The sequence below is a fragment of the Pleurodeles waltl genome, chromosome 10, assembly GCF_031143425.1.
Source record: "Pleurodeles waltl isolate 20211129_DDA chromosome 10, aPleWal1.hap1.20221129, whole genome shotgun sequence".
Lineage (NCBI taxonomy): Eukaryota > Metazoa > Chordata > Amphibia > Caudata > Salamandridae > Pleurodeles > Pleurodeles waltl.
In genome coordinates, this window is record NC_090449.1 from 1,055,312,115 (window position 1) to 1,055,328,234 (window position 16,120).

The 16,120-nt window shown below is 45.6% G+C and overlaps 1 protein-coding gene across 1 annotated transcript in view; it reads left to right on the forward strand.

The window, feature by feature from the left end:
• The window catches only part of EFHB (EF-hand domain family member B), a 123,961-nt gene that overhangs the window by 51,548 nt on the left and 56,293 nt on the right, over positions 1-16,120 (forward strand). The gene's annotated exons all lie outside the window — the stretch shown is intronic.

Consider the following 16,120-nt stretch of genomic DNA (forward strand, 5'->3'; position numbering starts at 1 on the left):
TCACTCTGGTCCTTCCTCAATGAACTTTCCTTTAAGGTCTTGGATATCTTACTAACTTTTGTTTCTCTTATTTCATGCCCTTTCTTTGAAGGAGTTCCAGTGTTCTCTCAATTCTTTTTCTCTCTCAATTCCAGTTTAGAACCTTCATTTCTCCACTTGCTTCTATTTAGGGAGCTACCTTAGATTTGATGATCCTAGCCCATGATATCCCCTTTCTTAACCCCATACTTTAGAATTGGTGATCCTAGCCTGTGATATCTCCTTGCTTTTCCCCATACACGTCTATCATTTACCACCAACTGATCACTTCTTTCAGTTTGCACTGATTAGTCTCTACCCCTTTCCCTCCTCACCATCCCCACTACTATTTTCTGCTACCCTTTTTCTCCAGATGATAATGCTTTCCTTAGCCGCTTCCATTCTAGTTACTTTGCTCATTCTTCTTTATGAACTTAATTCATAGTCTTCATGCTTTTGAACTATCCTTACTTCTGTTATAAACTCATGTACTTAACATGTTTTTCCCACTGAAACCTTTCAACCTTTCTCATGAAACATGCTAGCCATGCTGACACCCATTTTAGTCTAGATTCTCACTTTCTTGGACAGAGCCAAGCAAGCTTTCACTAACATGTAACGTCTTATTGTTCATCATTTCTGTTTTACCCCCACTTATCTAAGGAATATTTTTTCAAACACTTGTTTGTCATATTCTCCAATTTTTTCTTAATATTTTAATTTCATCTGTTCTTTTTTCAGATGATTTCACCTCTTACTTTATTTATGAATAGATTAAGGGAATGCTTGCTTCTCCAATTCCTCAGTCCTGCCTTTGTTATAGTCTTATCATCCTCTTGCATCCTCTGCTTGCTTCTCTGCCCTTCAGCCTGTTTAGAAATCTGTAATTACAGATAGTTTCCCGGGCTAATTGGACAGCTTTAATGTCAAGAACAACGTATGTTTCTTTTACAAATCTTGCTTATCTCCAGGTTGTCTCTGTGTCTGTTCTTCACTCCCTCTTCTATTTGTCTAGATCTCTTCCCAGTCTTTCAAAGTTAAACCAACAGTCACATTCTTCCCAAAGACTTTCAAATATAAAATGAGAAGCCCAGTCCTATTCCTCTGCATGTTACTGCAGTTTTGGCTGTTGTGAGATCTGAATTACGCTTGGGTTTATTTTGAAAAAATAAAAAAGTGCTGAATGGAATGCTTAAATTAATCACTGCCTCTAGTAATCGTCCAGGCTGTATTTCTGTTGCCCACTATGCTAATCTAGACAGGTACCAGCCACATGGAAATCAGTCTTGGTCCTGCTCCATGGAAATCAGTCTTGACCCTGCTCCATGGAAATCAGTCTTGGTCCTGCTCCAATAGGAACATTCCGGCCCCAACCTCCAGGCCAGAAGGGAACCCAGTCAATCCCCAGACCCACTTCAGCCCTGTGTGGTCTCTTTTGTGAGGTGCAGCTTGAGTCATGTGACATAACGTGCAAGGGATCCGTTTCTAGGTGCACAAAAACCCAGGAGGCACTGAAATTCTGAATGCGGCAAGCCCTAAAGTAATCATTCTCAGGTGCCACAGCCAAATCTCAAACACACTTCAGATCAAATGGAGAACATCCCTTTCAGGTCATTCCGAATAGATCTGATGACTTCCCTTTTCAGGTTATACTCAGGATGACGACGCCTCAAGGTCTGAAGTAAAGAAGTCAACAGATGTAAATAATTTCTAGAGGCCTCTTCATGGAGCCTCCTCTGCCCTGCAAAATGCAGTTTCAAACTCTCACTACTGTCACATCTAATCTCTACAGTTCAGGAATGCCCTGTGATATGTGGTCTCTGTACCTGCCCCCCCCCCCCAAATGTTTCCTCTCAATACCCTTATGTCTCATTGGCTTGGTGACCAATCTTTTCGCATCTTTAGCGAAGTATTCCCTGCATACTCATATGTTCTTTGTGTTCTTGTAAAGTGCTAATACTGATTGGTACAGCAGCTCTATAAAATATAAATAAAGAAAAATACCTATAGAGTTCGTCACTTTGAAAATCAATAGTGATGAGTTAATCAGTCGCTGCTCGTGGTGCGAGGAAGGAGCGGGCGCAGGGTGGGGCAAATAAACATAATTGGTATTTTTTTTAAAACACCCACTTACCTGAATGTCGCCGTGCGGCTCTGCTCCTCCATCTTCTCTGCTCCTCCATCTTCTCTGCTTCGTCCTGCAGGCACGGGCTCCCAGCCTGCCCTGCCGCCAATCTGGACGCTGCTCAAAGCAGTGTCAGGATTGGCTGGGAGCCCTCCAGGCAGACTGGGAGCCTGTGCAGGCTCTCTCCAGCCCGGCAACTAGGTTGCCGGGCTGGAGAGAGCCTACTGCGCATGTGTGTTTGGCCAGCCCGAGACGGCCAGCACTCCCCCTCACTGCTCGTCACCCCTGTAGCCCCGCCCCTTTACAAGAAAACAATAATAAACTCAGTTTATTATTATTTTTTTCTTGTAAAGGTTTTCCGGCTTCTGCTGCTGGTGGGGGGGGGGGGGGGTGTAAAGGGAGGGACGCTCCTCCTCCCTAATGGAGGAGACACCCCTGGAGTTAATGCTTGAGTTAATCTCAGCCACTGGCAATTAGTCTGGCCGCATTCCAGTCCATTGTTTTATTGCGCTCTCTGAAAAGGGAGGAGCCATGTTCAGATCAGATTGGCCTGCCCACCCTGAATCAGTCCAGCCTGAACTGTGGCGTTTGGTCTCCTCTAGCTAGGAGCACAAGCAGCCCCAGGCTGATCTGAAAACAACAAGAAAACTGGAAGATTCGAGGCAATGTTATGGTTTTGACTTGGTTGAACAGAATCTGTCCCACACATGCTCCAATAAAGCTGCTGATGGGACCGAGTGTGTGACCTTCATAAAAACTGTTACCTTTGTAAATGTGGACATTAAGGAGAGTAGAACAGGATGCCCTATAAGTAAAGCTAAGTTTTAGCCACTGTAAACCTATGGTGACTCCCTAATTCAAAACTGATTTAAGAGAGTGCACTGACATGAAATCTGCCCAAAAACAGGAGATTCCCAATCCGCACCCATGGTGGTATTATAACAAATCCATTTCATGACCCCTTGGTAGCAGAGATGCCATCCACCGAGATATTCGTATAGACATTGGTGATTCCAGCAAGGTCTGCGTTTCGCTCTGCCAGGCAAGGTGGTACAACAGGTGCCCATTGCAGGGTGCCAGTTTCTTACCATGTCTGGTGGGTTAAATCCAGGAAAGGCCAGCATGGAAATGATGGCAGGCTTTTGGTCTTGTAGGAGGGCACTGATTGTGTGTCCTGATTGCCACCGCGCACTTGTCAGCAGGATTTCCCTCGGTGTTGAAGGACGTTGGTGAATTTTCCACCAAAATGCCTATTTACTTGCTCTTTCTTTGGAGGTTATAGCTGCCTGGGTGGCGGTGTCACTGCCATCTTGGCAGGTAGCCTAAAACATGGTGGATTCTCAAGTATCGCTCTGGCAAAAAATTGTAAATCTGCTAAGGGGCTATATAGATACTTCACCAAATTGTCAATCGGTGTATTAGTTCGATGGCCTAAATATTAGCAGTATGGCATAAACGACTGCCTTCCCTCCTGCTCGTGTGTTTATCTCTTCCCTTCTAACTTCCACTCTGGGGTTCTTCACTTCCTGTAACCTTCAACCTGATTTATAGAATTAGTTTTGCTTATAACGGAAGCACACAGCATTTTGTTGGCTCCATCGTTAGATTTCAGTTTGGAAGAGTCTCTGTAGGTGAAAAGGACAGGAAATGACGTAGGATTGTCTACAGTGCTGCTGGGTGTGCAGGGGTCGCCCCTGCGGGTCTGTGCAGATAGGTGGTGATTGCACCATGTAGGGCTGTGTGCACTGAGAGCCTTACAGCACAGATGAGTGCACTGCAAGCCTGGGCAAGCCGATAGCACATAAAAGCAACTGCAGTTCCTGGATAACCTTGGGTCTAGGATCGCAGCACTAGGGTCATCCAGTCCGGGTCTGCAGGCAGCATCGGGGGCCACGGGCCCTTCCTGGATGAGAAACCCTACCAGATATCCAAGGAAGGCTTTAATCGTCAATAGCGAACATCACTCCCATGTTTTCATTTCTAGAAATGCGCCAACCCTGTAACTAACTTACTATGATGAAATTCTGAGACGAACAGGGCTCCCAAGCGCTATAGAAATTCGACGTCACTCCTCGCATGTCGCTGTGCACCTCCAAAAGTAAGAGTACGTCAGTGCAGTGGCCGACGTCTTAGAAGTGAATTTTAAGAGGCCACACATTGGGCCACAGATACAAATGCTGGAAAGTAATTTACCAAGGATATATATCCCACCTTGGCATACACGTTAACCTGTCCAGATACCTTTACCTGCAAAGCCATAAAGTTTGCTTAAAATGTCTGAATGTAACTGCATGTGTTTATGTATGCACGTTCCTATGTATATAAACGTACACACATACATGCAAAGTCAGGTTTAAGTATTGGAACCAAATATCACTGCTTTGCAGTGAAAAAGCATCTGGACAATTTAATGTTTGTGGCAGAGTTCCGTGTGTGTTTTTCTGTGCTGCCACCAGGCACATTTAACAACTGGGGTGTTGGGGGCCCCTCTGCCCACCCTTCTAGACACCCCAGTGCCTCAGTGTCCAAACGGATCCAAAAGCTTTGTTCTGTTTATTGTACATTGCTCCGGAAGAGTACATAGTGCCCAGAAGCGCATCAGACGGTGGGTGGTAACGATTCTCCCATGTGCCTGGGCTTTGACAAGGTCACACGACCTCATGTGCCATCTGAGTCCACCATCATGGCTGACTTTGTGTCAGGTGCCCTGCAATCCATTAAAAACAAGAGCAATCCATTGAAGGCATCATGGATAATGAGCCTAAGTTGATTAAGGTTGTTCCATTAATGTATAAGCAGCATTTAAAACAACCCAACCCATTTAAGGGTCGATTGCAAACATTACAACAGAGAGAGAGATTTACACATACATGAACATATTTGCCTCGGCCTGGGGTATCTAAGATAGGCACAGGAGGGGGCATCCGTGCCAGAAATTCAAGATTGCCACAGAAGATAAATTAACTGGCAATAAGTCTACATTGAGCTCATCTAGAAGGTCGGTGCAACCCTTGAAAACTGCCAGGATCCTGTCTTTCTGTGTGTATATTGCACACCAGCGGCCCAGTAATTCACGTTGTAGACATCTTCTTACAGACACTGTGTTGAGTAGGAGCTCTGCTACACGTGTTCTTGCCACAGTTGGAATTAAGAAAACCTTTCAAGGCCCATTTGTTGTACCATGAGGCTGTTCCTTCCCATCCTTCCTGGGATCCAAATACTTTTTTTCTGCTTTTGAAAATCGGTCCCTGGCAGGAGATTCTTACCATAAAAGTTGGCAGAAATCTGACGCCTATTAGAACCATGCTGGTTCTCTTGGTGGGGCCTGAAGGGGAACCTCTCTCATGGCTCAATGCAGCTGCTCTGCGAGAGGGGCGTGGGCAGTGCTTAATTTGTACATAAAAAGGTGCCGGTGCCAAAATCCCTCCTTTTAAACACACTGCTGCTATAACTAAATGTGTGATCACCCAATACTGAGGCGGCGTAATCCTGAGGCCATCTCGGGCCTCTTCAATCGATATAAAGCTTCTCCCTGCCCCTCCAGCTCACTCCTGTAGCTTTCTCCTTCCTCCCTTTGTGACGCGTTTTTGTTTTCCCCTTCCTCCGTCTTTCCCACATGTGTCTTTTGCTCCAGGCAAATGCTTGAGGCAGAAGAATAAGCCCCGGCCCTCAAAAATAAGTGTCGGTGCTCAGCACCGGAAACAAGCAGCACAAATTAAGCTCTGGGCCGGGTGAGTGATGCAACACCGCCCCGGCCCCTCCACCACCTGGTACAGAAGCAGGTGGTTGAAAGAAGGCGCTGTGTCTCCTACAACTCTCGGAAGCAAGGGCTCTGTTGAAGAACCATGAACCATGGACCAAGAGACTGTCTCTTTAAATTCTGCTGGAAGGTCAGAACCTGCCACGAGCGACTTCAGCAAGAGAAGCTAGGGAAATAATGGATTTTTTTTTTGTACTGCTTAGTATCAATTTGCAGTAGTTTCGAAGCGCTAAGAATAGGAGGGAGTAGCCAGCACTGACTATCACCCAAACTTAGCATACCTTTGTTCCAGAGCCGTGCCTGGACTGATGGTGAAGGTATCAGATGTTCTGTGGCAGAGATCTCCATGTAAACTAGCTTTTTGTGTCCTTGACATATTTTACTAAGTCTGTTTCCACCCTGAGGTGTATGAGAAGGGAATTCCGAATAACTGCTGTGGTCTGATGGTAATCCACAATGCGAGTGCAGTGTCTCCTGCTTAGATCCAGCTTCTGCTCATCATATGTTCTCTGCATGAAGTATACACCACACGAGAAGTTTATTGATTTCTGTTATGACAGTTCAGAAGCAGGGGTTGGCCCCAGAGGAGGCTGCTTATCCTATTTACAAAGATAGAATCTCGTTGACATGTCCCTTCAGTTCTTAACAACCAGCCCTGCAGGAGTGTGGTACTCTTAGAAGGGATCCTTGAAACAATTCATTGAGTCTCAGCAGTTCCACCAAGCATGGCAAAGATCAGTGGCTGAGACTGAGGTCTGCGTCTCACTGATGCTCCTTTCAGGCTGCTCGCCTGGGATTTAACTAGGTCAATGTTATAACAACCTTATAAGGGTCTTCCAGTTGATGCTCTGTGACACCCTTTCCTGGTACAACATTCAGGTGACTGACGTAAAACTAGGTTTCTGAGCTAGAAGAATGGTATTTGTGTAGGAATTAGTCCTGAAGTGCACATCTGCTAGAAGATTGATCAGTAGTGTGCATTTAGGGATGAGGATCAGCGATCGAAACACACACTGCAGTAGTTTGCACAATGCAGAAGTAGCACATCCACACATCAAGCTTATTTCTGTAGATTATATAGAAATAAGACAAAGTTGGCTCTTGATAGCTCCATGGCTATTGTCCTAAATCAGTGGTTCCCAAAGTTTCTAGAAGCACAACCCACTTTTTAGAACGACAAACATTCACGACTCACTTAGCTTTAATGGACATAAGGAGGGCAGTTTTTTAATATAACTAAAGCATCTTGTGTTAGCGCATTGTTATTTAGAGACAGCACCCTTTTCATTGAAATGGCTGCTAACTTTGCACAGACATACAGTTTTAGTAAAACAACAATATAGCACTCAAGTGATAATATGTGGAAATCCCTTTCTGTGAATGTTTATCATTTGTTCATCACCATGTAAAGTGTCTTGATTTGTTTTGACCTTTACAATCTCTGTTTCCAGCGGGCTCACAATTATAAACAAGCATTTGCAATGCAATGGGTCCCCCATTTGCTTGAGTTAGAGCTATTAACGTTGTAAACTCCTAACCGGACTTGTCTTGCCACATAACTTGAAAATCAAAAGTAAAACAGTTTCACATAAGCGAGCCAATTCACAGCGCCACGGCTGCCATGAGCATCAGTGATGAGGAGAGACACAAAAGGAAAAGGAAGTTCGCTGGCAGGCAAACTCATTGGCAAAAGTGCAATTAGCCATGTAGCAGGGGCGATATCCAAGGTGGTAACAAAACCTCCCAAGGAGGGACAAACGTGAACCATTTACCAATGTAATCAAAGGATTTTTGAAGGGCAAGCCCATGAACGAGTAATAGTGATGGGCGTGAGGTGGGCATTGTTAAAACACGTTGGAAAGCAGCGTTTGCGAGATTCTATGCTCGAACTAAAAATATGCTTCATTTTTGCTTTCCTAACTACTGAATGTGTACCGTTAACTTACAGGTATTTACATTTTGTTGTGTGTTGTAAAGAAACAACATCCTACAATCTTTTGATCCACACTGTCAGTACTCCAGCAAACGTGTCACGTAATTTACATTAAAAATACATCTCACTTTGCAGTCAGAGAAAGAAAAGTAAACACCAATCTCATGTTAAACGAATAACTAGCAATTTGACCGAAGACATAGCCTGCCATTTGATCTCTGTGAGATGTGACATTATAAGTAATGAATTTAAAGACATCTTTATCTATTGCTCAGACTGCTCCTGGCTCACCAGTGGGTTGTGACCCACAGTTTTGGAAACACTGGTCTATAGAATCTTCTCCATTATCACCACTTAGTTGCTTCATCAGAAACTGCCTCAAAATATGTTAAATCAGAGCTTTCCTCACAATATATGACCTCCCATGCCCGTTCCACTCACGGGTACTTGCCAGGTCCTGTCTTAGAAAAAGGAGCCAATCAGTTAAAGGGCAGGGAGGGCACTTAGTCTTACTCTTACATCTTGGTCTTTTTCCAATCTTGAATTGTGATTAGAACCAAAAACAATTGAGAATGATGATGAGCGGAGGACAAGGCAGAAAATAGCACTTTAGGTCTAAGTGCTAGATGTGTCAAAGGGTTTTGCCCATTCTGGGCCAGATGTATCAAGCGATTTTGCATTCGCAAACGGTGTAAATCGCAAAATTCGGCCGTTTGCGAATGCAAAAATGCCTTTCAGAATGTATGAAAGGCACTCGCAGCGCAATTTTAAGGAATCGCAAAAATAGCGATTCCTTAAAATTGCGACCACATTTAGAGAATCACAAATTGCGATTCTCTGAATAGGAAATCACAAACAAGGAATCCTTATTTGCGATTTCTTAAGCACATGTATCAAGCATTTCCTAAATGCGAATTGGGCATTTAGGAAATGCAATTACCACCAACAAAAGTTTGGTGGTAACCATCTGCAAATTTTAAAAATGCATTTTTAAAATTGACATGTAGCGCACACATGCCCCTAAGGCATGTGTGTGCTTCACATGTCTGTAAAAATATTTTTGGGGTGCAGCAGAGGGGGCCTTAGGCCCCCAGCACCCTGGGATTTGCATTTCCTAAATTGCGAATTCGTAACTGGAATTCGCAATTTAGGAAATGCAAAACCATTCGCAACAGGCACATAGGGGCAAATGGGGTTGGATTCTCTATTTGCGATTCGGTAATAGCATTTGCGAATTTTAAGAAATCGCTATTACCGAATCGCAAAAATCATACATACAATTTTGCATTTCTTAAATAGCGATTTCTTAAAATTCGCTATTTAAGAAATGCAAATCGTTTTTTTGATACATCTGGCCCTCTGTGTCTATGGGAAAATGTGTTCGTACATATGGCCCTAAGATCCAAAGAGCTCTGTGGTCTAAATTGCATTCTTCCTAGAGTAAGCCTCAAACCTGTAAGACTGGCTAAATCAGCTGGCGGTAGGACTTCAGCAAACGGTGGTGAGAAGTGCAATCCATGTTGCAATGGTAGCCTTAGCACCGCTCGACCAGCATCATTGCATGGAAAAGTCACAAAAAGGTAGCCAGTCAGTTGGATTTCCCTGGTTCCCCTAGTTTTATTGAAGTAGAAAAAGAAAGTGTATCTGAAGTCCAAGTTGTGTTGTGTCTCCTTAGCCAAGAAGGTGTGTGGAGATGGAAGCAAGATCCTGGAGGACAGTTTCATAATTCAACTGGAATTCTGACAGAATATTTGTGACAAAAGTAGGATTAATGCTGGTACGGAAGAGAAATAGACTTGCTGTTCACCTGTGTACCTGGCCAAAGTCGGCCATCAAAAATGAGGATTCCCAGGACAGGAGCTTCATGTCATATGATGCCAGTAGCTCATAAGGGTTGTGCATTTGCCTGATTTGGACCAGGCGTAGGTCATATGAGATTGCAGGATGTCTGTAGGAAATTGATGCATTTAACCAATAAGGTGTCTTGTTACATCCTTGTTTGTTGTGCTGGGTCTTATGATAGCCACCCTTGCTTGCTAGGATGGGTTTTGTAATGTATACATGTGTACACTTGATTCAGCCAGTAGATGAGGAAAAGTCATGACTTCCACCTAGCAGGTGAGTGGATTGATCTCTTTTTCCTTGGCCAATAGAAGAACCTCAGCAGTTTGCTCCTAAACTGTGGTGGAGGATTTACTGCCACTCACTGTGACGTTCAGATTCTGTGTGAAGATGATAAGGCAAGCAAAGGGACCAACTCAGGAACCATGTGCTCAAGGTAAGCAGTTATACAGAGGAGTGCAAAACTCTCCCTGGAGAGGAGGCTCGGCCACTTTCTCAAAGACAACAAGGGTAGAAAAGCTACCTCTTTAGGAATCATGTGCTCAAATAAAGTAGGGGAGAAGATGTGGGCTAGCAGCTTAAGCTACTGCCTTTGGAAACTGGGGACCCACATTGAAATCCTGGTCTCAGCGCTAGACCCAATATTGTGTGATTCTGGACAAATCATTTAATCTCCCTGTGCCTAAAGCTGTGTAGAATGGATTGGTGTAGTTCTCACTTGATGAACACTCGTCTTCCGACCCCTCTTGTAATGTACAGTACTACGCTAGAGCTAGGTTTGTGCTACATAAATACCAAAATATACATGCATTTATACATGAGCAGTTATGCGGAGGGACACAAAAAGTTTCTCAGTTATCAGTAAGGCTGTCCTCTGGGGAACGTGGATGTGCTCCTTGAAGTAGCTGGAACCATGGATGTCATTCAGGGATCGCCAGGGATCTCATTTGACCAATGGCTTGCCTCCTGTTACCCCTGGCACTGTCTTTGCGGCCCCTGGCCTCAGGTGGCGAGTGCAGTGTCAGAAGCAGAAGTTACACAAGGCTGGAGTGAGCCCTGTTTACTGTGTGCACCTCTGGTACACTGTGTGCATGGGAAGGCATTAACACCCCAGCAGCAGCCAGATCCAGGCAACTTAACTCACTTTGGAAAACATGTACTTATTTTGCCCGTGGAGCCGGCCCCAGTAAAAAGGCATCTATCAGCCTCCTCCTGCAGCTGAGCAAGTGAAGGGAATAAGAAATACAGAGGAGAGAAAGATTGGAGTGGAAAGATTATGAGGGGAAAATAATGCAAGGACGGGAGGAAGAGGACACGAAAGAGCCAAGTCAGAGACAGAGACAAATACGAGGTGTGTGTGTGTGAGAGAGAGAGAGAGAGAGAGAGAGAGAGAGAGAGAGAGAGAGAGAGAGAGAGAGGGATAAAGACAGAGAGATTTGACAAATGTAAGAGAGACCTAGACAGAAGTGAAAGAGTGTGACAGTTGAGAGGGATAGATGAGAGGCAAGTGACAAAGAGTCAGTTGAAGGTTAGAAGGAAAAACTGGGGAGAGGGAATGCCAGTGTGAGTGATATGATTAGATAGAGACAAATGAGGAAGAGATAGCCAAGGGAGACAGAGAGAGAGAGAGTTAGAGGCAGGTGTGAGGAAAGTTATAAAGAGACATGGGTGATAAACAAGTGAGAGGCAGTGGGAGACTTAGAAAGATACAGCTCAAAGGGACAGGCAGGCGATAAATAACAAAGAGGGAGCTGAGGGTGCATGTGAGGGTGCATGTGAGGGGGACATGTGAGGGGGACATGCAAGAGACCAGTGAGACTGATCAGAGAGAAAGAGAGAGAGGGCAGAGGGAGACATGTAAGAGAAGTGATACTGAAAGTAATGCCAGGCAGGCCAGAGAAGAGACAGGCGTGAGAGAGAGGCACAATACAGAGACATGTAAGAAAGACTGGAGAGAGAGTTAGGCTGGTGGACAGATGAGAAATTGGCAGGTAAAAGAATAGAGAAAGTTGAGAAAGGGGTGATAAAGTGACAAAGCAGAATGGGAGATAGAGAGGTTATACAGGTTAGGGAGTGAGAGAGAGTGGTGATAAGGAGACAGACAGGTTAGAAAAGGCAGCTGAGGGAGAGATGGTGAGAGATATTAAGGTGATATTGAACCAGGGCAGACAGAGTAAGAGAGGTGGGAGACAGGTGACAGTGAGGTGTACAAAAGACAGATGAGAAAGTCAAGTAGAGAGGGGAAGATTAGTGAGTCTCAGTTGAGACAGAGAAGGAGACGCGGTGAGAGAGACACAGCAACAGGTAAGAAAGATAGGTGCAAGAGCTAATAAAAAAGATAGTTGAAAAAACAGACAGCGAAGTAGAGGGTGACAGTGGGTCAAAGGTCATATGACATCACTTTGTGTGATGTCATTGGTATTAAATGATAAGCAACGTCACTTCTGATATCCCTGGCGTTTTGGTAAATTGATGTCTATTGATGAAACCGGTACAAAGCCAGACTTGGCGAATCCAAGTTGACCCTCCTAGAAAGAGCAAACATCCAGAGCTCAGAGGAATCACAGGATTTTGGGAAAGGACCCACAGAAATGCCCCATCTAGCCTAGCATCAGGCCATTTTCCACTACGCCCACCAATACAGGGGGCGAACTGGTTGCATCTGAAATCAAGGTGGGTTGCAAAGGAGTTCATGAGCCAGAACTCCATGCCTGGAAGATGTAGTTGTGTGCTTCTTGGAGGATCTCCCCTTTTGGATGTCCGGGTAGTGTGGAATGAGAAGATGTCTGCTGAGGCTGTCTGCTCAAGGATTGTGGGAAGCTAGCAGACATATGCAAGGCTTGTGAAAAGCTGCAACTCAACTGCCAAGCATCAAAGATAAGTAGAATGGGTGTTCTCTTGTTTTCTCAGGGCAGGCAGTTGTGTTGTCTGAATGTGTCATTGCCAATCCGGATTTCTCCATTGGTAAAAATGCCTCATGCATTTAAAAAATGTCCTTTGGGGTGTGTGGTTTGCACCCAAGAAAATGGCTGCTTCAGACCAGAGCTGTACCGTGGGAGAAATGCTCAAACGTCACAGTTTCTACCGAAACTCTGTACTAAGCTGGCCCCACTTAGCCAGAGCATAGTGGGTGGGTGAGAGAGTGAACCCTACCCCACTCTTCGGCAGTTTCCAAAATGGTGGCCTGCTCCCACTCATCATACAGAAGTACTGGACCTTGAACTGCATGCACAAAGCACACCGGGGGGGGTGCAGGGGTCTGCGCTGTGATTAACTTGCATTGCTGGCTACTCTCTGCAACCAAGGGAAGAAAGGGAAAGCTAACTTGGGGCCAGATGTAGGAAGGTTCCCTTTTGCGAGGTGCAAATTGCAAGTCCCTGCGACTTGCAATTTGCACCTCGCAAAAGCGAATGCAGAAAGGTGTCTCAGACACCTTCTGCGACTCGCTATGGGGTCGCAAAGACCCACCTCATAAATATTTATGAGGTGGGCCGCAGTTTGCGACCCCATAGCGAGTCTAGGCACTCACGGGGATGGTGGCCTGCTGGAGACAGCAGACCTCCATGTCCGTGACTGCTTTGCAATAAAGCAGTTTTTTTTTTTCTCTTTGCAGCCCGTTTTCCTTAAAGGAAAACGAGCTGCAAATAGAAAAAATACCGAAACCTTTTAGTTTCGGGTTTTTTCAGAATAGGCAGTGGTCCATAGGACCATAGGACCACTGCCTGCTCTGAAAAAATATTCTTGTGAGCATTCACAAAGGGGAAGGGGTCCTCACTGATACCCTGGTATACTGCTGATACCATTGATAGTGCCTAAGATATCAGGTAGGAGAGGCTTTCTGGGGGTATTTCGGGAAGATATCGTAGTCACAAGATCTTGGTACAGACCCACTCACCAACAGCAATTTCAACATTTCATATCACCACTCAAGGAAACAGATCCTAACTGTCCCAACTACTTTATCAGTCATACCAGCTATAATAGAAACTTCAGGAATACAAGCACCTCTGCAGGGTTCTGTTACATCTCAGGGTGACTCCTCAGCTTTACTAGCGTTCATTAGTATATCATGCTAAGTGCCTTTGACGTTGTCAGAACCCCACTCAGAGGGAGATGGGGCATGCGGGGATTACTGGGCACAACAGTGGGGTTCGAGGCCTTTCACTCCTGATGTCCGGGGGCCCAGGCTACTATGGATCCCAAGCAATAGGGAAAAGTACCTCTTCTGCACTTGACTCACAATGGTAGACGTAAACTAATAGTCTAACGCCCCCTCCGTGGGGAGGTATAGATACAGATTAGTGAACATGGCTCATAACTCAAAAAGCCTTGCAGCAACATCAATAAATCAATGTCCAGCTAAATACTTACTTTTATAAACAAAATAATTATTTCATTTCTAACTCTCCTCATTCAAAGGAAAGTTATGCATTCGCAGAGAATAACACATTTCCCCCTTGAGGTCGGGCTCTCATGTTTCAGTGGCAAGCCCCTGCCCTACACGTTCTTTGGCATCTGATTGGGGTTATTCCCTATTCACTGGTGCAGGCATCCATAGTATGCTAACCAGCAGGCCTTATCTCAAGAGTCCACGCTACTCTTTAAATACAGTCATGAGTGTCTTAGTGTAACAATGCTTTCAGCAGCGAGTCTCCCAGGGCCCTGTAGGCCCATACCAAGTCCTACCTGCTTCAGCAGGGAGAAAGCTTCCAGCGTTATGGAGGGTGCTTGGTCCATGTGCACTCTCAACAGCTCTGCTCCTGCTCGGGTGAGTCGGCTGTGTGTGGACTTAGCGGCAGCACTTGACAATTGCAGGCTCTCTCAGCCTATGCAGTCCTGCTCTGGCATCAATCAGAGGTGAGATAAGATTCCTTGCTCCCAAAGTGTGGTGTTTCCAGTGCTCCGGATCTTGATCCCGCTGAGGTGACGATGCTCGCACAGCGTCCTCACGGTCCACTAGGTCGGGCCCGTTGCAGTTCTTATTGCTTATGGTGACCTATGGGTCACTGCTGCTCTGAGTTCTTGGGCTCCCTCCCGAGCCACACGGAACAATTATTCCCGGCAGCCCCTTCTGGCATACAGGGTTGCCACACCACTGCCACACAAGGCTTCTTTCCTTGCCACACAGTACTCCTTATCACAGCAGCCCAACCTGGCCTACGGGATCACCGCTACGTGGTCAACGGTACAGTGTCTTGCACATTTTGGTCCTGATCCCAAGGCAGTCTTTTCAATGGTGGTGTCTCTTGACTCACATGGTCACCGCAACATTGCCCCACTGGCTTTCATCCTTATCGCACAGAAAGTATTTTACATGGCTTTCTTCACGGCAACCCTGTCCTGGCAAACAGAGGTTACCGACTCAGTCCTGCACACAGTATTGATAATATTCGTGCAGCAGCCGTCCCCTCTAACCTCGCACCGGGAGTCCACTCAGCGGGGCTCCCCACTGAATGTTGCTCCAAAGCTCTCCTCTTCCTCACAGGGCACACTGGTCTTGGCAAGCAGACTGGCGCTCTGGGCTCCAGGGCAGGTGGTGTTGGTTTTCCCGTCACCCAAAAGGGCCACTAGCAGGCCTGGGCCCTCAGTCTTAGCCACAGGCAGAAGTCTTGTAGAAATTCTCCTCCTTATTCAGTCCCTCTGGCAGATGAAACATTTTGGGGTCTCAACCTCCCCCTCTTGTAGTCCATTCCCAGACACCAAATGTGATTTAGGGTCTGGGTCTTTGAAGTTCTATTTTGGGGTTCTGCGTCTATTGAAGTGTACACTAATGTCTCTCTTCTTCCACTGAAAGCTGTCTGTTACAGTAGGAGAGACTTTAAAGCTGATAGTCCCACAAAACAGTTAATGGGAGTGACTAGAGTTCGCATCTTAATGCCAGCCACAGTGATAAGTGCATCCTATCATCCACATCTACTCCTTAAATGTGTCCAGCCCGCTTCCTTGTTATTTCTCACTGAATCATAGAGCACCCTTTGAAGTGTACAGATGAAGTCTATCTCTCTCCCCCTTCTCCAGTGTGCCCCACCTAGCTCACAGGGATGCAGCAATACACATATTTGTCTAGGGCAATTCCTCTTCTCCTCGTATCTTCACCAGGCAGGCCTCAGCTTCCTTAAATAGAATCCAGGGTCCTCCATGTAACGTACCATTGCAGGCAGCCAGCTTGCACTCAGTGTATGGACACAGCGCACACATTTGCTCTGCGCATAGCTCAGTACTGTAGAATTTCTGTGTCGTGCCATGGTGTGCTGTTCGCAAACACACACACTGCCAGGCCACACATTCATCATGTGTGCACTGCACAACATTTAACCTTTCATGTATAGTCCTTTTTGCAAGCACACATACACCAAGCACATTATTCCACTGCTCATACACTGCACAGCACTACATCTCTCATATAATGTATTCCTCGCAAGTGCACATATACTCAGTTCAT